General features: G+C 36.2%; 1 pseudogene; it reads left to right on the plus strand.

Annotated features, from left to right (window-relative positions):
• Positions 1 to 1,165: 1,165 nt before the first annotated feature.
• On the plus strand, positions 1,166 to 1,830 carry LOC118967780 (glutathione-specific gamma-glutamylcyclotransferase 2 pseudogene; annotated as a pseudogene).
• Positions 1,831 to 23,879: the final 22,049 nt, after the last annotated feature.

The following is a 23,879-nucleotide window of genomic DNA, read 5'->3' on the forward strand; positions in this document are numbered from 1 at the left end:
CAAAAATAAACAAGTGGACTGCATCAAACTTAAAGACTTCTTCAGGGCAAAGGAAACCATCAACAAAACAAAAATCCAACCTATTGAATTAGAGAACATATTTGCAAATCACATATCTCATAAAGGGTTATTACCCAAAACAGATGAAGAACTTACAGATCTTAACATTTTAAAAATTCAATTAAAAATGAGAGGGGACTTGAATAGACATTTTCCCAAAAAAGACATACAGGCACATGAAAAGATAATCAACATTACTAATCATCAGGGAAATGCAAATCAAAACCACAGTGGTATATCACTTCACCCTTGTCAGAATGGCTATTACCAAAAAGACAAGAAATAAGAGTTGGTGAGGATATGGAGAAAAGAGAACCTTTGTATGCTCTTGGTGGGTAAGTAAACTGGTATATCCACTGTAGAAAACAGTATACAGATTCCTCAAAAATTAAAAATAGCACTACCTTGTGACACAGCAATTCTATATCTGGGCATTTGCCTGAAGAAGATGAAAACACCAATTATAAGAGATATATGAACCCCTATGTTCATTGCAGCATTATTTCCAGTAGGTAATATATGGAAGTAACCTAAGTGTCCATTAAAAGATGAATGGATGAAAAAGATGTGGGATATATATATATATACCAAGGAATAGTACTCAGCCATTAAAATGAATGAAATCTTGCTATTTGCAACAGCATGGATTGACTTTGATAGCATTATGGTAAATGAAATAAGTCAGAAAAAAAACAAATGTTTGAATTTACTTATATGTGGAACCTAAAAGTCAAAACAAATAAACAATGATACAAAACAGAAACAGATTATAGGTCTAGGAGACAAATTGTTGGTTACCAGAGTAAGGGGGTGCATAGAGGTTGAGTGAAGTAGGTGAAGGAAATAAAAGGTACAAAGTTCTACTTATAAATAAATCATGGGAATAGAATATACAACATAAGGAATGCAGTCAATACTATAATAACTTGTATGGAGACAGATGGCAACTAGATTTATGAGAATCATTTCATACTGTATAAAAATATCAAATCACTATGATGTATACCTGAAATTAATAGGATACTGTATGTGTTATATTTCATTAAAAATTATAAGTGGGATGAATGTTGGGTACAAGTAATAAAAAAATACAGAAACAGCAGTCCCTGCCCGCACACGCACAGGGAGCTGTTGACAGCCGCTGTGGCAGAGGAGCCGAGGAAAGATGTGGGTTTTCGGCTACGGGTCGCTGATCTGGAAAGTGGATTTCCCCTATCAGGACAAGATGTTCGGATACATCGCAGGCTACAGCAGGCGCTTCTGGCAGGGCAGCACAGACCACCACGGGGTCCCCGGCAAGCCTGGAAGAGTTGTGACTCTTGTTGAAGATCCTGGGGGTTGTGTATGGGGTGTTGCTTACAGACTGCCAGTAGGAAAGGAAGAAGAAGTGAAAGAATACCTTGACTTCAGAGAGAAAGGAGGTTACAGGACCACGGCCGTCATTTTTTATCCAAAAGATCCCACAACAGAACCATTCAGTGTGTTGCTGTATATTGGAACATGTGATAATCCTAACTATCTTGGTCCTGCTCCTCTGGAAGACATTGCTGAACAAATTTTTAATGCAGCAGGTCCAAGTGGAAGAAATACAGAGTACCTCTTTGAACTTGCAAATTCTATTAGGAATGTTGTACCAGAAGATACAGATGAGCATCTTTTCTCTTTGGAAAAGTTAGTAAAGGAACGTTTAGAACAAAAACAGAACCTCAATTGCTTGTAAAGACCTAATCATTGACTTTTCTGAACAAGCAGAGCTTTTACTCTTCAGGGAATAGCTTCATATTACAATGGCAATATGATTTGGAAACATGTTTACTTAAAGATCTTATTTATTTTTAATGTGGTAGTCAAGATAGCAAAATTTATAGTTTAATTGCAGGTGTCCTGAAACATGTACATATATTCAAAATATTGGGATATAGTTAAAGAAAAAATTAAATTTTAATAATGTAATGATTTCCTGACTATATGATATTGAACACTTGCTCATGAGAAGTGAGTTCTTTAGAAAAATACAATGAAGGACTCAGTTCAGAGCTTGCTTTTATCAGAGTAAAAATAATTCTGTTGTTTCATATCACAATACTATTTTGAAGTTGTAGAAAATTAAACCAAAAGCCCACTACATATAATGAAGTTATACTTTGAATATATTCCTATACAGTAATTCTGTAACCATGGTTTAAAATGTACAAGCTTAAAATAATGTATAATTAGAAATATACAGTAATATAGAAAAAAAATACAGAAACAGAAAAAAAAGGAAAAAAATCCCACAGTAACTGTATAGTAAACTAACTAAAAGATAGCCCTTCTCACAGGTTGATTTACAGCCACAGAAGTATATAGGACTTAGATAGCTGAGTTTAGTTCCCAGTGGAACTTTGTCTTCAAGGTGTGTAGGACACAACACAGCAACTGGTGGTGATCTTAGGGCAAGTTTATTAATTTTGTAGTTTAAATAATCTTCAGTTTTACTGGTTGGTGGCTGCTCTATTCATCAGTTAATGAGAGAGAAATATAATCATTTGTTATAATAGTGAATTTATTGCTTTCTTATAATTTTGTCAAATGTATATATATATTTTAAAATCATAAGGCAGATCTAAGGCCCAAGATGACAGCATAGGAAGAGGCTGAACTCACCTCCTCCCATGCATACAACAAATCTACACCTACATGTAGAAAAATTCCTCTTGAGTAAGAGCTGAAGGCTGAATGAATAGCTTCTACACAACAAAGGATATAGAGACCACACAGAGAACAGCAGGAGAGATAGAGACTTGGTAACACCTGGAACCCCACCCCTGACACTATCACTGAGGGACCCACTTGAAGACTCACTAGCCCTAGAGCACAGAAAAAAAACTGTAGACAACTAGAATATAAGTGAAGGAAAATGTTTACTAACACTAGAGTCCACCAAATTAATAGAAACTAACACAAAAAGTCAAACAAAATGAATGAGTAGACAGAGGAATATGCTCCAAACAAAAGAACAAGACAAAACTTAAGAAAAAGACCTACAAAATGGAAGTAAGCAATCTAACAGACAAAGAGTTAAAACTAATTGGTTATAAAGATATTCACTGGACTTGAGAGAAGAATGAGTGTGCTCAGTGAGAACTTCAACAAAGAGAAAGAAAATATAAGAAAGAACCAATCAGAATTGAAGAATATAATAATTAAAATGAAAAGTACACCAGCGAGAAAAAAAGGTGGCAGAGTAGGTAGGCAAGGCAGAAACTTCCTCCGACATGCACATCAAGGAAGCAACTACAGCAAATACAACTAACCCTGAAAATGACCTGAAGACTGCAGAACAGACCACCTGCACCTGGAAAAAAGGAAAGAACACACAGAGAAGGGTAAAGTGGTAGAGCCATGATTGAGCAGGACCCAAGCCCTTCCACCATCTCAGCCCACAGATGGGAGGAAGAGGAACTGAGCAGGAAGGAGACAGGTGCTCAGGAACTCTGCACACCTGGCCCTGGAGATCTGCTCTGGGAACACAAGTCAATATTGCATTGAGTTCTGGTGATCAGTGGGGCTGGACACCAGGGAGACTTGGAGCATTCTAGGAGGCTGAGACTCCAGCCATTTGTAGACAGGCATGCTCCAGCACACCCAAAAGCCACAAGACTGCCCCACCCACCCCATTAGCTCGGCAGTGGGCAGGCAGAGGGCAGCCTCACCCACAATGATCCCAGCAGAAGTGCTGCTGCTCTGCTCACATGGGGTCTAGAGAGTAGTGGCTTTATGAAGAAGGTATCCTCCTGGACTTCAGTTTGTTGGGAATTTTTTGATGGCTGATTCAGTTTCCTTAGTAGTTACCAGTCTGTACAGATTGTTTTTTCTTCCTTGATCAGTCTTCAAGGATTTTATGTTTCTAGGAATCTACCCATTTCTCCTAGATTATTCAATTTGTTGGCATCTTTTTTTCATAGTAATCTCTTGGAATCCTTTGTATTTCTGTCATTTCAATTGTAACTTCTCTTTCATTTCTGATTTGAAGTTTCTCTCTTTTTTCTTCCTGAGAGTAGATAAAGGCTTGGTTATTTTGTTTATCTTTCCAATGAACCAAATCTTAGTTTCATTGATCTTTTCTATTGTTTTTATAGTCTCTATTTCATTTATTTCTGTTCTGATCCTTATTTCCTTCCCAGTACTAACTTTGGACTTCATTTGCTCTTTCTTTTCTAGTTCCTTTAGGTGTAAAGTTACAAGGTTTATTTGAAATTTTTCAATTCGCAGAGTAGATCTGTATTACTATGAACTTATCTCTTAGAACTGTATGTGCTACATCCCAAAGATTTTGAACTGTTGTGTTTCTATTTGCATTTCTCTCCAGGTATTTTGTGATTTCCTATTTGATTTGCTTGATTTGCTTATTGGCCCACTGGTTCTTTAATAGCATGTTATTTAGCCTCTATGTATGTGTTTTTTCCAGTTCTTTTTTCTTATAAATGAAATCTGGTTTCAATACTGTTTTAGTCAGAAGAGATGCTTGATATGACTTCAGTATTCTTGAATTTATTGAAAATTGTTTTTGTGACCTAATTTACTTATCCTGGATAATGTTCTGTCTGCATTTTAAAAGAATGTGTATTCTGCTGTTTTGGGCTGTTCTGTGTATATCTGTTAAGTTCATCTGGTCTAATATGTCATTCAAAGCCACCTTTTCTTTATTGATTTTCTATCTGGCTTGATATAAGTGGGGTATTAAAGTCCATTACTATTATTATAATATTATCAATTTCTCCCTTTATATCTGTTAATATTTGCTTTATATATTTCATACTATGTTGGGTGCTTGATATTTACAATTGTTATATTCTCTTGTTGGACTGATACTTTATTATTATGTAATGCTCACCTTCATCTCATATTATAGTTTTTCTTTTAGAACCTATTTTGTCTATTTTAGGTATTGCTACCTAGCTTTTTTTCACTTCCATTTGCATCAAATATGTTTTCTCATCCTTCCCTTTCAGTCTATATATGTATTTAGGTCTGAATTGAGTGTCTGGTAGACAACATATAGAGGGGTCTTGTTTTTTTGTTTTTAGTCCATTCAGTCACCCTCTGTCTTTTTATTAGAGCATTTAGACCATTTACATTTATTTTAGTACATTTACATATTGATAGTTATATACTTGAGATTTTGTTAATTTTTATTCATGTTGTTTCTGTATTTCTTTTCTGTTCCTTTCTTCTTCCCTTGCTCTCTTCCCTTTGATTGATGACTTTATTTAGTGTTTATGGTTAGATTCCTTTCTCTTTATATTATGTGTATTTTTTATAGGCTTTTGGTTTGTAGTTACCACAAGGATGAAAAGTACAGTGTCAGGAATACAATCAATAATATTGTAATAACTTTGTATAGTGACAGATGGTAACTACACTGATTGTGGTGAGCATATCATAATATATATAATTGTCAAATCACTATGTTGTACATCTGAAACTAATATTGTATGTCAACTATTCTTTAATAAAAACATAATAAAGTCACCAGGTCCGTACAATTTTAGAATCACTCTACCTTCCCAGTTAATAAATATTTCACCGATATGTAGTAATCCTCTTTATCTCCAATAATACTATTTTTTTGTCCTAGATCCCATTTTATCTGAGACTAATATGGACACACCAGCTTTCTTTGAATACCATTTGTCTGATGTATCTTTAATCCATCTCATAAACTTCAGTCTTCCTGTGTTATTTTTTAAGTTGATGCCTTTATAAATAATACATAGTTAGATTTTGTAGGCTTTTTATTGAGTTTGGAAATTCTTGTGTTTTACCTAGAAAGTTTGTACATTTACCAGGATAATTTATTTTCTCAGATTAATTTCTACCATATTACCTTTCTCACTTGTTCTATATTTCTTTTTTCCCCTCATTTCTTGCATTATTTTGAATAGACTAAATTTCTTTGTTGTTGTTTGCACCTTATAATATTCTTACACTTGTTTGGAAGTTAAATACTCTGCTTCAATTTTTTAAGTATTTACCTTCACATTTTAACAGGCCAATTCAACAATTTCCAGATTTAAGCAGTGTATTATCCCCTCCCAAATAATGCAATTAGATTGTACAGTCATAATAATGACTGTCATCATAAGTTAACGCTATTTTTTTTAGTATCTTAATTGTATATTCTCTAATTAGCAACAATTAGATATTACAATTGTTGGTGGTTACAGTTCACATTGGTTTGGAATTGCTACATGCTTTGTTTCCCCAGTGAAAGATCCAATAAATACTCCATCAGATTCTGAACTACTTAAAAGATGAGCAAGAAGGATTCAAACATATGGAAAAAAATACGACTGCTATTCAAGAATATGGCTTACATCAATGGGCAAGAGAGCTACGTGATGCTGAGCCATAGAGTGAGACAAAGTCTCAGTGAGACAAAACCACAGAATGATACCCACAGGCAGCAGTGCGTGACATCTGCCCCTCCACATGGAAGTGCTCCCCTATAAACATGGACCAAGCAGCAGAGAGGAATGTGTGGACCGAGCAGCCAAGAGGAATGTGTGCTTCCTGCTAGTAATTAGGCATCAATGACAAACACTACAAAAACAATGAAGAAATCAGTTTACATCACTAATGCTTTTCTTATATTTTAAGTACCTTATAATAGCAAGTTTTGTAACCTGTAAAAATATTCTGTTCTGTCCACTTTTTAAAAGACATTTGAAACATTTAAATGATGGTGGAAGTTTGACTCTATATTCCAATCTCTAAAATAGTTGGTAAAAGTTAATTAGCAAGATTATAATTTATCAATTTTGATGTACTCATACAAGTACTATTTAAAATTTTAGGTACATTTTCTTAAATAAACGTGTAAGTATAATAAATGTAGCATTAAGTGAAGTGGTAATACTAGTAACCAATTTTTACCTATGAAGCCCCTGAGACATTTAAAAATCTTGGCAACTGTTCTGTTTGACAAACTTGCCAAATAGTACTGAGCAATACTGACAAGAATGGGCACTGGTGTCTTATGCACGTTTCTAATGGAATGACCTTAGACTTTCACCTTTGAAGGATTTTTGCTGTTTGTTCATCTGTTTGGCAAATCATTACATTTAAGTTAATTTATAAGTTTTCTTTCCAGATAATTTTACTTAGTTTATTATTGCAAAAAAATCTTACCAAATGCCCTTTTTTAAAAATTTATTTATTTATTTATTTTTATTTATGTTTACTAGACTCTCCCTTACCCAAAGTCCCCCCCACAAACCCCATTACAGTCACTGTCCATCAGCATAGTAAGAAGTTGTAGAATCACTACTTGTCTTCTCTGTGTTGCAAAGCCCTCCCATTTCTCCCCCCCCACATTATACATGCTAACCATAATACCCCCTTTCTTCTTCCCCGCCCTTATCTCCCCCATCCTCCCATTCTCCCCAGTCTCTTTCCCTTTGGTAACTGTTAGTCCATTCTTGGGTTCTGTGATTCTACTGCTGTTTTGTTCCTTTAGTTTTTCTTTTGTGATTATACTCCACAGATGAGTGAAATCATTTGGTATTTGTTTTTCTCCGCTTGGCTTATTTTACTGAGCATAATACCCTCTAGCTCCATCTATGTTGTTACAAATGGTAGGATTTGTTTTCTTCTTATGGCTGAATAATATTCCACTGTGTATATGTACCACATCTTCTTTATCCATTCATCTACTGATGGACACTTAGGTTGCTTCCATTTCTTGGCTATTGTAAATAGTGCTGTGATAAACATAGGGGTGCATCTGTCTTTTTCAAACTGGAGCGCTGCATCCTTAGGGTAAATTCCTAGAAGTGGAATTCCTGGGTCAAATGGTAAGTCTATTTTGAGCATTTTGAGGAACCTCCATACTGCTTTCCACAATGGTTGTACTAATTTACATTCCCACCAGCAATGTAGCAGGGTTCCCCTTTCTCCACAACCTTGCCAACATTTGTTGTTGTTTGTCTTTTGGATGGTGGCCATCCTTACTGGTCTGAGGTGATATCTCATTGTGGTTTTAATTTGCATTTCTCTGATAACTAGCGATGTGGAGCATCTTTTCATGTGTCTGTTGGCCATCTGAATATCTTCTTTGGAAAACTGTCTGTTCAGCTCCTCTGCCCATTTTTTAATAGGATTATTTGCTTTTTGTTTCTTGAGGAGCATGAGCTCTTCATATATTTTGGATGTCAAGCCTTTATCGGATCTGTCATTTATGAAAATATTCTCCCATACTGTAGGGTACCTTTTTGTTCTATTGATGGTGTCCTTTGCTGTACAGAAGCTTTTCAGCTTAATATAGTCCCACTTGTTCATTTTTGCTTTTGTTTTCCTTGCCTGGGGAGATACATTCATGAAGAAGTTGCTAATGTTCACATCCAAGAGATTTTCGCCTATGTTTTTTTTCTAAGAGTTTTATGGTTTCATGACTTATGTTCAGGTCTTTGATCCATTTTGAATTTACTTTTGTGTATGGAGTTAGACAGTGATCCAGTTTCATTCTCCTACATGTAGCTGTCCAGTTCTGCCAGCACCATCTGTTGAAGAGACTTTCATTTCCCCATTGTATGTCCATGGCTCCTTTATCAAATATTAATTGACCACATATGTTTGGGTTAATGTCTGGAGTCTTTAATCTGTTCCACTGGTCTGTGGCTCTGTTCTTGTGCCAGTACCAAATTGTCTTGATTACTATGGCTTTGTAGTAGAGCTTGAAGTTGGGGAGTGATATCCCCGCCACTTTATTCTTCTTTCTCAGGATTGCTTTGGCTATTTGGGGTCTTTGGTGTTTCCATATGAATTTTTGAACTATTTGTTCCAGTTCGTTGAAGAATGTTGTTGGTAATTTGATAGGAATTGCATCAAATCTGTATATTGCTTTGGGCAGGATGGCCATTTTGACGATATTAATTTTTCCTAGCCAAGAGCATGGGATGATTTTCCATTTGTTACTGCCCCCTTTAATTTCTCTTAAGAGTGTCTTATAGTTTTCAGGGTATAGGTCTTTCACTTCTTTGGTTAGGTTTATTCCTAGGTATTTTATTCTTTTTGATGCAATTGTGAATGGAACTGTTTTCCTGATTTCTCTTTCTATTGGCTCATTTTTAGTGTATAGGAAAGCTACAGATTTCTGCGTGTTAATTTTGTATACTGCAACTTTGCTGTATTCCGATATCAGTTCTAGTAGTTTTGGAGTGGAGTCTTTAGGGTTTTTTATGTACAATATCATGTCATCTGCAAATAGTGACAGTTTAACTTCTTCTTTTCCAATCTGGATTCCTTGTATTTCTTTGTTTTGTCTAATTGCCATGGCTAGGACCTCCAGTACTATGTTAAATAACTGTGGGGAGAGTGGGCATCCCTGTCTTGTTCCCGATCTCAGAGGAAAAGCTTTCAGCGTCTCGCTGTTAAGTATGATGTTGGCTGTGGGTGTATCATATATGGCCTTTATTTTGTTGAGATACTTGCTCTCTATACCCATTTTGCTGAGAGTTTTTATCATAAATGGATGTTGAATTTTGTTGAATGCTTTTTCGGCATCTATGGAGATGATCCTGTGGTTTTTGTTTTTCTTTTTGTTGATGTGGTGGATGATGTTGATGGATTTTCGAATGTTGTATCATCCTTGCATCCCTGAGATGAATCCCACCCAAATGCCATTTTATCTATTTAAATTACTATGTGATTTTTCTCCTTTAATGTGTTGACATAATGAATTATCTTGATATGTTTTCTGATATTGACTTACCATTGTATTCCTCAAATTATCCCTATTTGTTCATACAGTATCTTATATTAATATACTGATGAATTTTACTTGATCATTTACATATAGAATTTTTCCTTCTATATTCATAGGTAAAATTTGCCTTTGAGTTTTTGTGCTGTCTTTATCAAGTTTTTTATTAAGATTCTTCTCAGATCGCAAGATGAATTTGGGGACCTTCAGATTTAGGTGAACATCAGAAGTATCTCATCTTTAAAGGATTGGTAGACAGCTGTAAAACCATCTTGTCTTGGGGTTTAATTTTACTGTTAAGTCTTGGATCTTTAATTACCTTTCAATACCTTCTATGATAATTTCACATTTCCTGTAATTCTTGTCATCTCTTTCATGGCTACTTTATCTCTTACTCTTTCTAAATTATTATATTTTTTGAATACATGCTTTGTACATTTTTGCTAACTAAACTCACACGTGCTTTTAAGATATTTCTTGATTTTCTGTCACATTTTTATAGTTATGAAGGGCACTTAACACTATACATTTTCCTCTGGTTAAGCTTTTGCTATGCCTCATGTTGCAAAAAATGTGTTTCCATTTCATTGCTGTATAAATTTTAATTTTGATATCCACTGATGAAAGCCTTGATTTTTAAATAATTATTTTAGTATTTTCTTACTCTAATTTTTATTTTTATTAGACTTATAAAAAATACAGCATGCCATGTCTCTCCCTTTTTATACTGTGTTAAGTTTTTATTTGTGCCAAATACATGATGTGTATACATATATCTAAGGACATAGAATGTGTGTGTGTGTGTATATATATATCTATATATATACACACACACACACACATATATATAATCATATAATCTAAGGGCATATAAGAAACATACTATCTTTTTAAAAATGTAAAGATATATGGATATGTATAAAGTTTTGATGACTATATTAATCTTGTATTTATATTTTTCTAATAAATTCCTACTGTTATCTGAAAGACTTCAATTAAAATATCTGACTTAAAAAGTATATTAGAGATTCTTCAAAGATGGCGGTGTGAGTAGAGCAGTGGAAATCTCCTCCCAATACCACATATATCTATGAAAATATAGCAAAGACAACTCTTCCTGGAATAGAGACTAGAGGACACAGGACAACATCCAGACCACATCCACACCTGCGAGAACTCAGTGCCTAGCAAAGGGGGTAAGATACAAGCCCCAGCCTGGTGGGACCAGAGCACCCCTCCCCCCAGCTCCCGGTGGGAGGAGAGGAGTCGGAGCGGGGAGGGAGAGGGAGCCCAGGACTGCTGAACAGCCAGCCCCAGCCATCCAGACCAGAGCGCAGACACAGTGCATGCATGGGGTCCTGGATAATAGGGAAACAGGGCATCAAGACCAGTGAACAGGTACCAGAGGCCAGCGCCAGAGAACAAAGAAAAGCGAGCAGCCATTTTTTTTTTTTTTTTTTTTTTTTTTGCCGAGTGCTTTTTGGAAGTCTTAAAGGGACAGGGACACCAATATAGGGAAACAGGGAAGCAAGACTGGTGAGCTGGTACCTGAGGACAAAGAAAAGACAGCGTTTTTTTTTTTTTTTCTTATTTATTTATTTATTTATTTTTATTTTTTTGTTGTTTGGTTTTGGCGAATGCTTTTTGGAGGTCTTAAAGGGGCAGAGTAGGACACTTAGTCCAGAGGTAGGGAATTTGGGGATCTCTGGGCACTCTAATCCCCTGGGAAGCAGGGAGGACAGAGGCCATTACAGAGATAAATAGCCTCCTGGCCACTCCCCCTCCTATGTGGCTCGAACACTGCCGAGCCAGGTCACGCCCACAGTAACAGCGGAGATAAACTCCATAGCAGTAGTGCAGGAAGCAGAAGCCCTGTCTGCGTGAAGCTGCCCAGCACAAGCCACTAGAGGTCTCTGTTCTCCCAGGAGAGGAAGGCCACAAACCAACAAGAAGGGAAGTTCTCCCAGCCGTCACACATTCCAGCTCTGCAAACTATTTCTATCACCATGAAAAGGCAAAATTACAGGGAAACCAAGATCACAGAGGCAACACCAGAGAAGGAGACAGACCTAACCAGTCTTCCTGAAAAAGAATTCAAAATAAAAATCATAAACATGCTGAGAGAGATGCAGAGAAATATGCAAGAGCAATGGGATGAAGTCTGGAGGGAGATCACAGATGCCAGGAAGGAGATTACAGAAGTGAAACAAACACTAGAAGGATTTATAACCAGAATGGATAAGATGCAAGAGGCCATTGATGGGATAGAAACCAGAGAACAGGAATGCATAGAAGCTGACACAGAGAGAGATAAAAGGATCTCCAGGAATGAAACAATATTAAGAGAACTATGTGACCAATCCAAAAGGAACAATATCCATATTACAGGGGTACCAGAAGAAGAAGAGAAAGGAAAAGGGAAAGAAAGTGTCTTTGAAGAAATAATTGCTGAAAACGTCCCCAAACTGGGGGAGGAAATAATTGAACAGACCATGGAAATACACAGAAAACCGAAAAGAAAGGATCCAAGGAGGAGAACACCAAGACACATAATAATTAAAATGGCAAAGATCAAGGACAAGGAAAGAGTTTTAAAGGCAGCTAGAGAGAAAAAGGTCACCTATAAAGGAAAACCAATCAGGCTAACATCAGACTTCTCGACAGAAACCCTACAGGCCAGAAGAGAATGGCATGATATATTTAATGCAATGAAACAGAAGGGCCTTGAACCAAGGATACTGTATCCAGCACGACTATCATTTAAATATGATGGCGGGATTAAACAATTCCCAGACAAGCAAAAGCTGAGGGAATTTGCTTCCCACAAACCACCTCTACAGGGCATCTTACAGGGACTGCTCTAGATGGGAGAACTCCTAAAAAGAGCACAGAACAAAACATACAACATATGAAGAATGGGGGATGAGGAATAAGAAGGGAGAGAAGAAAAAAATCTCCAGACAGTGTATATAACAGCTCAATAAGCGAGCTAAGTTAGGCAGTAAGATACTAAAGAGGCAAACCTTGAACCTTTGGTAACCACGAATCTAAAGCCTGCAATGGCAATAAGTTCATATCTCTCAATAGTCACCCTAAATGTAAATGGACTTAATGCACCAATCAAAAGACACAGAGTAATAGAATGGGTAAAAAAGCAAGACCCATCTATATGCTGCTTACAAGAAACTCACCTCAAACCCAAAGATATGCACAGACTAAAAGTCAAGGGATGGAAAAACATATTTCAGGCAAACAACAGTGACAAGAAAGCAGGGGTTGCAGTACTAATATCAGAAAAAATAGACTTCAAAACAAAGAAAGTAACAAGAGATACAGAAAGACATTACATAATGATAAAGGGCTCAGTCCAGCAAGAGGATATAACCATTCTAAATATATATGCACCCAACACAGGAGCACCAGCATATGTGAAACAAATACTAACAGAACTAAACGGAGTAATAGACTGCAATGCATTCATTTTAGGAGACTTCAACACACAACTCACCCAAAAGGATAGATCCACCAGGCAGAAAATAAGTAAGGACACACAGGCACTGAACAACACACTAGAACAGATGGGCCTAATAGACATCTATAGAACTCTACATCCAAAAGCAATAGGATACGCATTCTTCTCAAGTGCACATGGAACATTGTCCAGAATAGACCACATACTAGCCCACAAAAAGAGCCTCAGTAAATTCAAAATATTGAAATTCTACCAACCAATTTTTCAGACCACGAAGGTATAAAACTAGAAATAAACTCTACAAAGAAAACAAAAAGGCTCACAAACACATGGAGGCTTAACAACATGCTCCTAAATAATCAATGGATTAACGAACAAATTAAAATAGAGATCAAGGAATATATAGAAACAAATGACAAGAACAACACAAAGCCCCAACTTCTGTGGGATGCAGCAAAAACAGTCTTAAGATGAAAGTATATAGCGATCCAGGCACACTTGAAGAAGGAATAACAATCCCAAATGAATAGTCTAACATCACAATTATCGAAACTGGAAAAAAAGAACAAATGAGGCCTAAAGTCAGCAGAAGGAGGGACATAATAAAGATCAGAGAAGAAATAAAATTGAGAAGAATAAAATAATAGTGAAAATCAATAAAACCAAGAGCTGGTTCTTCGAGAAAATAAACAAAATAGATAAGCCTCTAGCCAAACTTATTAAGAGAAAAAGAGAATCAACACAAATCAACAGAATCAGAAATGGAACGGAAAAATCACGACAGACTCAAAAGAAATACAAAGAATTATTAAAGACTACTATGAAAACCTATATGCTAACAAGCTGGAAAACCTAGGAGAAATGGACAACTTCCTAGAAAAATACAACCTCCCAAGACTGACCAAGGAAGAAACACAAAAGTTAAACAAACCAATTACAAGCAAAGAAACTGAAACGGTAATCAAAAAACTACCCAAGAACAAAACCCTCGGGTTTGATAGATTTACCTTGGAATTTTATCAGACACACAGAGAAGGCATAATACCCATTCTCCTTGAAGTGTTCCAAAAAATAGAAGAGGAGGGAATTCTCCCAAACTCATTCTATGAAGCTAACATCACCCTAATACTAAAACCAGGCAAAGACCCCACCAAAAAAGAAAATTACAGACCAATATCCCTGATGAATGTAGATGCAAAAATACTCCATAAAATATTAGCAAAACGAATTCAAAAGTATATCACAAGGATCAAACACCATGACCAAGTGGGATTCATCCCAGGGATGCAAGGATGGTACAACATTCGAAAATCCATCAACATCATCCACCACATCAACAAAAAGAAAGACAAAAACCATGTGATCATCTCCATAGATGCTGAAAAACATTTGACAAATTCAACATCCACTCGTGCTGAAAACTCTCAGCAAAATGGGTATAGAGAGCAAGTATCTCAACAAAATAAAGGCCATATATGATACACCCACAGCCAACATCATACTGAACAGCAAGAAGCTGAAAGCTTTTCCTCTGAGATTGGGAACAAGACAGGGATGCCCACTCTCCCCACTGTTATTTAACATAGTATTGGAGGTCCTAGCCATGGAAATTAGACAAAACAAAGAAATACAAGGAATCCAGATTGGAAAAGAAGAAGTTAAACTGTCACTATTTGCAGATGACATGATATTGTACATAAAAAACCCTAAATCCAAAACTACTAGAACTGATATCAGAATACAGCAAAGTTGCAGTATACAAAATTAACACGCAGAAATCTGTAGCTTTCCTATACACTAAAAATGAGCCAATAGAAAGAGAAATCAGGAAAACAGTTCCATTCACAATTGCATCAAAAAGAATAAAATACCTAGGAATAAACCTAACCAAAGAAGTGAAAGACCTATACCCTGAAAACTACAAGTCACTCTTAAGAGAAATTAAAGGGGGCAGTAACAAATGGAAACTCATCCCATGCTCGTGGCTAGGAAGAATTACTTTCACCAAAATGGCTCTCCTGCCCAAAGCAATATACAGATTTGATGCAATTCCTATCAAATTACCAGCAACATTCTTCAATGAACTGGAGCAAATAATTCAAAAACTCATATGGAAACACCAAAGACCCCGAATACCCAAAGCAATCCTGAGAAAGAAGAATAAAGTGGCGGGGATATCACTCCCCAACTTCAAGCTCTACTACAAAGCCATAGTAATCAAGACAATTTGGTACTGGCACAAGAACAGAGCCACAGACCAGTGGAACAGATTAAAGACTCCAGACATTAACCCAAACATATGTGGTCAATTAATATTTGATAAAGGAGCCATGGACATACAATGGGGAAATGACAGTCTCTTCAACAGATGGTGCTGGCAAAACTGGACAGCTACATGTAGGAGAATGAAACTGGACCATTGTCTAACCCCATATACAAAAGTAAATTCAAAATGGATCAAAGACCTGAATGTAAGTCATGAAACCATAAAACTCTTAGAAAAAAACATAGGCAAAAACCTTTTAGACATAAACATGAGTGACCTCTTCTTGAACATATCTCCCCGGGCAAGGAAAACAGCAAAAATGAACAAGTGGGACTATATTAAGCTGAAAAGCTTCTGTACAGCAAAAGACACCATCAATAGAACAAAAAGGAATCCTACAGTATGGGAGAATATATATTCGTAAATGACAGATCCGATAAAGGCTTGACGTCCAAAATATATAAAGAGCTCACACACCTCAACAAACAAAAAACAAACAATCCAATTAAAAAATGGGCAGAGGAACTGAACAGACAGTTCTCCAACAAAGAAATTCAGATGGCCAACAGACACATGAAAAGTAATTATCAGAGAAATGCAAATTAAAACTACAATGAGGTATCACCTTACACCAGTAAGGATGGCTACCATCCAAAAGACAAACAACAACAAATGTTGGCAAGGTTGTGGAGATAGGGGAACCCTCCTCCACTGCTGGTGGGAATGTAAATTAGTTCAACCATTGTGGAAAGCAGTATGGAGGTTCCTCAAAATGCTCAAAATAAACTTACCATTTGACCCAGGAATTCCACTCCTAGGAATTTACCCTAAGAATGCAGCACTCAAGTTTGAAAAGACAGATGCAACCCTATGTTTATTGCTGCACTATTTACAATAGCCAAGAAATGGAAGCAACCTAAGTGTCCATCAGTAGATGAATGGATAAAGAAGATGTGGTACATATACAAAATGGAATATTATTCAGCCATAAGAAAAAAATAAATTCTACCATTTGCAACAACATGGATGGAACTAGAGTATTATGCTCAGTGAAATGAGCCAAGCAGAGAAAGAGAAATACCAAATGATTTCACTCATTTGTGGAGTATAAGAACAAAGGAAAAACTGAAGGAACAAAACAGCAGCAGAATCACAGAACCCAAGAATGGACTAACAGGTACCAAAGGGAAAGGGACTTGGGAGGATGTGTGGGTAGGGAGGGATAAGGGGGGGTGGGGAAGAAGGAGGGTAATAAAATTAGCATGCATAATTGAGGAGGTGGGAGAAAGAGCAGGTCTGTACAACACAGAGAAGACAAGTATTGATTCTACAGCATTTTGCTATGCTGATGGACAGTGACTGTAAAGGGGTTTATAGGGGGGACCTGGTATAGGGGAGAGCCTAGTGAACATAATATTCTTCATGTAATTGTAGATTAATGATAACCAAAAAAAAAAAAAAAGAAAGGAAAGGGGGATTACTCCCTGATAGGATAAAACTAACTGTAAATCAATGATTAATGCATGCTTTAAATATCCTTAATTTTGATTGTTTAAAGGGTGTCAGATGATCAGCTATGGAAGTACATTTTTCTGATAATATTCCTTTCTCTTAAAAAAAAAAAAGCAGTTCCTGTGTGGTGACCTCCAATAAGTTCTTCACAATGGTATAAAGGGCATATCAAAGTGTGGCCAAAGGGTCTGTTTATGTTTATACAGAGGATCAAAGCCTAATTTGGCTACCCAGAAAATGAACTAAGATACGATATGAAGAAGAAGTTCCAAATCAACATGCTCTGGAAGAGTCATTCCAGAAGATGATCATCAAAAAACTTCAACAAAGATCCTGGTGCTGTTGCAGTTGTAGCTGCATTCATCCCACCAGTTCCTGGTCTTGCCATTGGAATGAAGAAGGAGATATCTAAGCTGGCCTGTGCATACAGTAAAACAACAAATTTGACTGGATCTATACTGTTGGAACTCAACCAAGAATTAGGAGAAGTACAAGTTGCAGCACTCCAAAATCTTGAGACTACAGACTATCTACTGTTAAAAGAACATACGGGATGTGAACAGTTCCCAGGAATGTGTTTTAATTTGTCTGATTTTTTTTTCTCAAACTATTCAAATTCAGTTAGACAATATCCATCATATCATAGATAAGTTTTCACAAATGCCTAGGGTGCCTAACTGGTTTTTTTTGGTTTCACTGGAAATGGCTGGTAATTGTAGGTCTGCTTAGGTTATGTAACAGTATTCCTATTATGTTAATGTGTGTGTGCAATTTAATTAGTAGTTTAAAACCTATACATGCTTAAGTTACTCTACAAGAAGATATGTCAAAGAAATAATCAATCTTCCCATGTTTTCTTCCATCTGCTACCTCTATAGCTTTTCTTCTTCCTTCCTAATTACAACCCTTAAATAGAATTCGTGCCTCATATCAAATTTACTGAGTATCATAATTCTTCCAAGTGGTAAAGATACCTCAAGACAAATGCTGGGCATAAAAGCCACAGGCCATAAATCTGCAAAGAATTAAAAAGCTAACCTTTTCAAACAATATGGCTTCTCTCTCACTTACCAACTTTACATCTCCCTGTATGGCCCCAGAAGATGACTGGTTAGCCAGAGACGGGTAAGATTCCTCAAGGGAGGAACAACCTAAGACAGGCACAGTCACAGGGGGGCCATCAGGTGAGAAATTGGGGATCAACATAGGTGAGGCTTAGAACCTCACCCCCCCTCCTGTTCTGAGAGAAATCTTCTGCATCTGTGGATGTTTTGTTGCCCGTGTCTAGCTTGGATTAACACATAGTCTACAGGCACATACCTGATCATCTACATTTGCTCTCTTACAACACTAAACTATGTTTTCTACGTTTATCTTGCATCTACCTACCACTGCAGCATTTTATTAAAAATAATAATTATAAAGAGAGAAATGTGGTATCACATATAAATCAAGTATAAAAATCAAACGAATATTCATATTTGAACTGATTGTTTATAGTTCATAATGCGTGATCAAAACCAAAAGTTTCTGTGACGACTGCCCTTGTACTGTTCACCATGTAACTTATTCACTATGTAAGAATTTGTTCTCCATGTAAGAACTTGTTCGTTATGCTTCAGAAGATTGGAGACTGACGAAAATAAGGCTTGGGGTGGATTAATGATTGTTCATTGAACATTGACTCCCCTATACAGAATTTTATTGTTGTTAACAACCATTTGATCAATAAATATGAGAGATGCCCTCTCAAAAAAAAAAAAAAGCTAACCTTTTCAAACAATATTGCTTCTCTCTCACTTACCAACTTTACATTTCCCTTTATGGCCCCGTAAGATGACTGGTTAGCCAGAGACGGGTAAGATTCCTCAAAGGAGGAACAACCTAAGACAGGCACAGTCTCAGGGGGGCCATCAGGTAAGAAATTGGGGATCAACAGAGGTGAGGCTTTGAACCTCACCACCACCACCCTGTTTTGAGAGAAATCTTCTGCATCTGTGGATGTTTTGTTGCCCTTGTCTAGCTTGGATTAATACTTAGTCTACAGGCACACACCTGATCATCTTCATTTGCTTTCTTACAGCACTAAACTATGTTTTCTACCTTTTTCTTGCATCTACCTACCACTTCAGCATTTTATGAAAAATAATAATAATAATAATAATAATAATAATAATAATAATAATAATAATAATAAGGGAGAAATGTGGTATCACATATAAATCAAGTATAAAAATCAAACAAATATTCATATTTGACCTGATTGTTTATAGTTCATAATGCGTGATCAAAACTGAAATTTTCTCTGATGACTGCCCTTGTACTGTTCACTATGTAAGAACTTATTCACTATGTAAGAATTTGTTCGCCATGTAAGAACTTGTTCGTTATGCTTCAGAAGATCGGAGACTGATGAGAATTAGGCTTGGGGTGGATTAATGATTGTACATTGAGTCCCCTATACAGAATTTTATTGTTGTTAACAACCATTTGATCAATAAATATGAGAAATGCCCTCTCAACAACAACAAAAAAAGTATATTAGTCAAGTTTTGTATTTCTAATACTTCTCCTACATATATTTAGATGCGCTGTTGTTTGATCCTGAAAGACTTATGACTATCATAACTTCCTTATAAATTATAACTCTAGGGATCACAAAATATCTTTATCCTGTTGAATCTTTTTATTTTTATATTTTACCCTGACTAATATTCATAATGAACCCATGTTTTCTTTTTATTTGCATTTCTTAATATATCTTAGCTCACTCCATTATTTTCTAGACTGTCCCACTAGATTGTCTTGTGAACAATATATAACTGGATTTTGACTTGCAAACAATATTTTACTATCAATCATTTTGTAAAAAGAAACTATTATTTTGCATTTTTTCCAGTTACACTGAAATACATAATTGACACATAAATTGTATAATTTTAAGGCATACAACATGATTTCATATATGTGTATATTGTAAAATAATTACCTCAGTAAGTTTAACTTCCATCACCTCACACTTTACATTTTTTTTCTTGTGATGAGAACTTTTAAGATCTAATGCCATAGCAACTTTCTCATGTATATTACATTACTGTCAACTATAGTCACAGTGTTGCACATGCCTCTATCCCCAGAATTTATGTATCTTATCCAGAAGTCTGTCCTTTTTGACCACCTCATTTCTCTCAGCCCTCACTCCCTACCTCAGGCAGCCACCAATCTGTTCTATGAGTTCCATCTTTTGATGGCTGAAATCACATCCCTCATGTTTAGTATATATATTGATAGATTTTATTTCAGTCTTTCTATCTTTATGCTTCTTTCTTTTTATTTTTGGTATCATTAATCTACAATTACATGAAGAGCATTGCGTTTACTAGGCTCCCCTCTTCACCAAATCCCCCCCATAAACCCCATTACAGTCACAGTCCATCAGTGTAGCAAGATGCTGCAGAATCCCTACTCGTCTTCTCTGTGTTGCACAGCCCTCCCTGTGCCCCCCACACATTACACATGCTAATCATAATGTCCCCTTTCTTTTTTCCCGCCCTTATCCCTCCCTTCCCACTCATCCTCCTCAGTCCCTTTCCCTTTGATAACAGTCCATTCTTGGGTTCTGTGATTGTGCTGTTGTTTTGTTCCTTCAGTTTTTGTTTTAACTAGTTTTTTTTTTTCAAATTATAACTTATTCCTCTTTCCCCTTTACAGTTTGTGAACTCTGTATTTTTTTCACTCATGTTTACTTTATTTCCAAATTCTCACATTAAATACACATTTTTCTTTATTAATAATATAACAACTATTCAATTCTTTCTTATCACCAAGATGCTCTATTTAACCCTGTTTCCCACACTCATGTCAGTAGAATGAGACCTTTAGGACAATTTTTATTTCACTACCCACATCCTCCCATATTCTATGTTATGCTAAAATAATTTAATATTTTAGTTCAGGTCTATTCCCTTGGAGTATGTGTGACTTAAATATATCCCATCATTTATTATTATTCACTGAGAGAGGTGGGAGAGCAGGAGAAGAGGGGTTGGGAGAGGGAGAGGAAAGTGTTTTCAGATAATTCTGTAAGGGTTCAACATCAGAGTTCCATTCCTTGAGGAACTGGAATACTAGGCAGATTACTAAGAAATGAACTTGTGCAAGGTGTATGTGATAAGAAACCAATAATCAAATCTGGAATAAAAGTAAGGATAACATACTGAAGAGTTGGCAGAAATCCCATTATTAAAATAGGGGCCAAAGTTCAAAATTAGGTAATCAAGAAGCTCAAATTGTTGCTCCACCTAAAGGATGAACTAGGACTTCATAATGCTGACCTATTTGAAGAATGATATTTTGATGAACATCTGAAGACCCAGGGGTGCCAGGAGTCTGAGAATTAAACTGGTCTGTCTGCTTTTAGAATAACATTGCTCTCTAAACCCCACAATTGAATGTATTTAGGGTTTGGAAGGCAGATAAGCAAAGTTGTCTCCTTATTTATATGAGTCAGGCACATTGGTTGTTTACAAGTGAGGAGATGGAATATCGTCATACTAGTAGTGGGAATAACCATTGCCAAACAACTCCACAATCTTTTCCTGTACATTCTATTTACAGGAAGTACAGAGGCTAAAGTCATCAGAGCAGATGATCACTTAGCCCACTGTAATAAGATGATGGGCCAAGACAGGACAGAGAAAGCAAAATCATCATGAGAAAGTATGGTTCACAGAACTTTCAATGCGGCAGCTGCTATTCAGTGTGATGGGCGGAAAGAAGTCACCTGCCTGGTGGGAACAGAGAATGCACCTGTCCAGGGCAAGAGAAGTGCCCTGTGGGAAAAAATTGGTTGGAGAAGCATTTGATAAGTGTCATCAGTATTAGCAGAAAGGTCAAGGAGAATGAGAGCAGAGGGGGAAAACTGAGAAACAATTTGAAAAATAATCAATATCCTAGATATTGAGAGGAACTCTGAAGTCATGAATACCAAGTTAGCAGGCATGGTTTTGCTGAATCAGCAAAACAGAAAGTCAATGTACTGATGGAGTAAAGATGGATTTTCTCATCCTACAAGTGTATGCTTCATGTGTTTTGCTCTGTGGTGTCTCTGGGGCTTTGATCAGTTATGCATGTTATTTCATCATATGCAAGACCAGTGAGGGGAAAAAATCCTATATACATGATTAGGATTATTGCTACATGTACCTCACAGCTGCATCCAGTTTGCAAATAATTTAACAAGATTTTCTTGCCACATCCTACCTCCCAGGTGAATTCAATATAGGACACATCAAAATAAAAAGTCTATCAGCATAGTTTCATCTGGGCTTGTCATCATGTGTAGCCATCTCGTAATGAATACTCAAGGATGACACCTGAAACAAGAGCTCCTCCAGTTGATGAGTTCAGAATTGAATCACTCTGTTCTTTCCTTCCAAGACTGATTACAATTGCACTTGAGTTCCTGAAAATACTGAAGTGCTTGTAAATGAAGCAAACAGATGTCTGGTAAAAAAAAAAAAAAAAAAATCAAAAAAACAAGGCAGGGCGTGTTCATAATGGGGTCAGTGCCTTTGTGGTGAAACCAAATCTCCTCAGCAAACTCGTGAATGAAAGTCTTTTTTCCTACTGAGGGATTCTGATTTTGTGATGGAATCTTCTCTCCAAGTGTGTTGGTTATAACTTCTACCTAATGTAAAAGATCAATATTAAGAATATTGATTATTTATATTATTTGCATTCTCATGAATACTGTCTGTCAAGGTATGGATCTTATATAATCATTCATCCACTCAAGAATTACCTAATAAGTACCTACCATTTCAATTTTCATCTCAGTGGGTTGAAATCAAGCTGGATCAGATCTAGCCTTGAGCAGGAGGGGCACACAGACAGGAAGATAGCACCCACCACTCACCAGAATATGCTCTACTGTGATATCGTTCATAAGAAAAGTACAAAGTATCATAAGAGTTCGTTTTTGTTGTGTTTGTTTTCTTTTTAAGCTGGAGAGAAATTAGAATAGGCTACTTTGAGGATGGGATATTTGAACCAGACTTTAAAAAAAATTGTTAAGATCTACTTATGTAAGAATAGGTAGCACAGACAGAAAACCTAGAGATCAAAGGGATGGAGAAATAATACAACTGTAAAACTTAAAGAGACCACAAGGGAATATTTGACTCAGGTGATATGTAAAATATCTTGACCCAAAATAATGGTCTCTGAAACTTTGTGATGTTTGATTAATATTTATCATCTATTGGCTTGTTTTTACATACCTGTATGTTACTGTGGACTCTTGAGGACAGGAACAATGTATATCTTTATATTCCTACAGAAAGTATTAACTATGTGATAGGACAGCAAAAATGTTCATTGGGTCAAAATGGTCATAAAAAGGGTGGGAGTAAACATCTCGTTACTTTTTCTTTTTTTCACATTGTAATAGTAAGATTTGATTTCTGCATTTCATTTTCCTTAATTCTTTTATTCATTTTATTATAGTCCTTAAACATGCACACCTCATTACTTTCTTCAATTTTCATGTGACATGACATCATTTCCTTCTTGCCCCTCATTAGATTATTTAACGTGCTCATCTCATTACACCTTTCCCATCTTGCATCTCATTACACCCCTTAAACATGCACATCTCATTACACAGTCCTTACATATCTCATTACATGATTCCATTTTTGTATCTCATTGTCATTTCATTTCTGTCTCTTATTACATTAAAACCTCATTCCCATTATATCTTACATATTTTGAAAATGTATATACTCTCCCATCCTTCTTTTAAGCATCTAATTATACTGCCT

Source organism: Manis javanica, chromosome 8 (genome assembly GCF_040802235.1).
Source record: "Manis javanica isolate MJ-LG chromosome 8, MJ_LKY, whole genome shotgun sequence".
NCBI classification, from domain to species: Eukaryota; Metazoa; Chordata; class Mammalia; order Pholidota; family Manidae; genus Manis; species Manis javanica.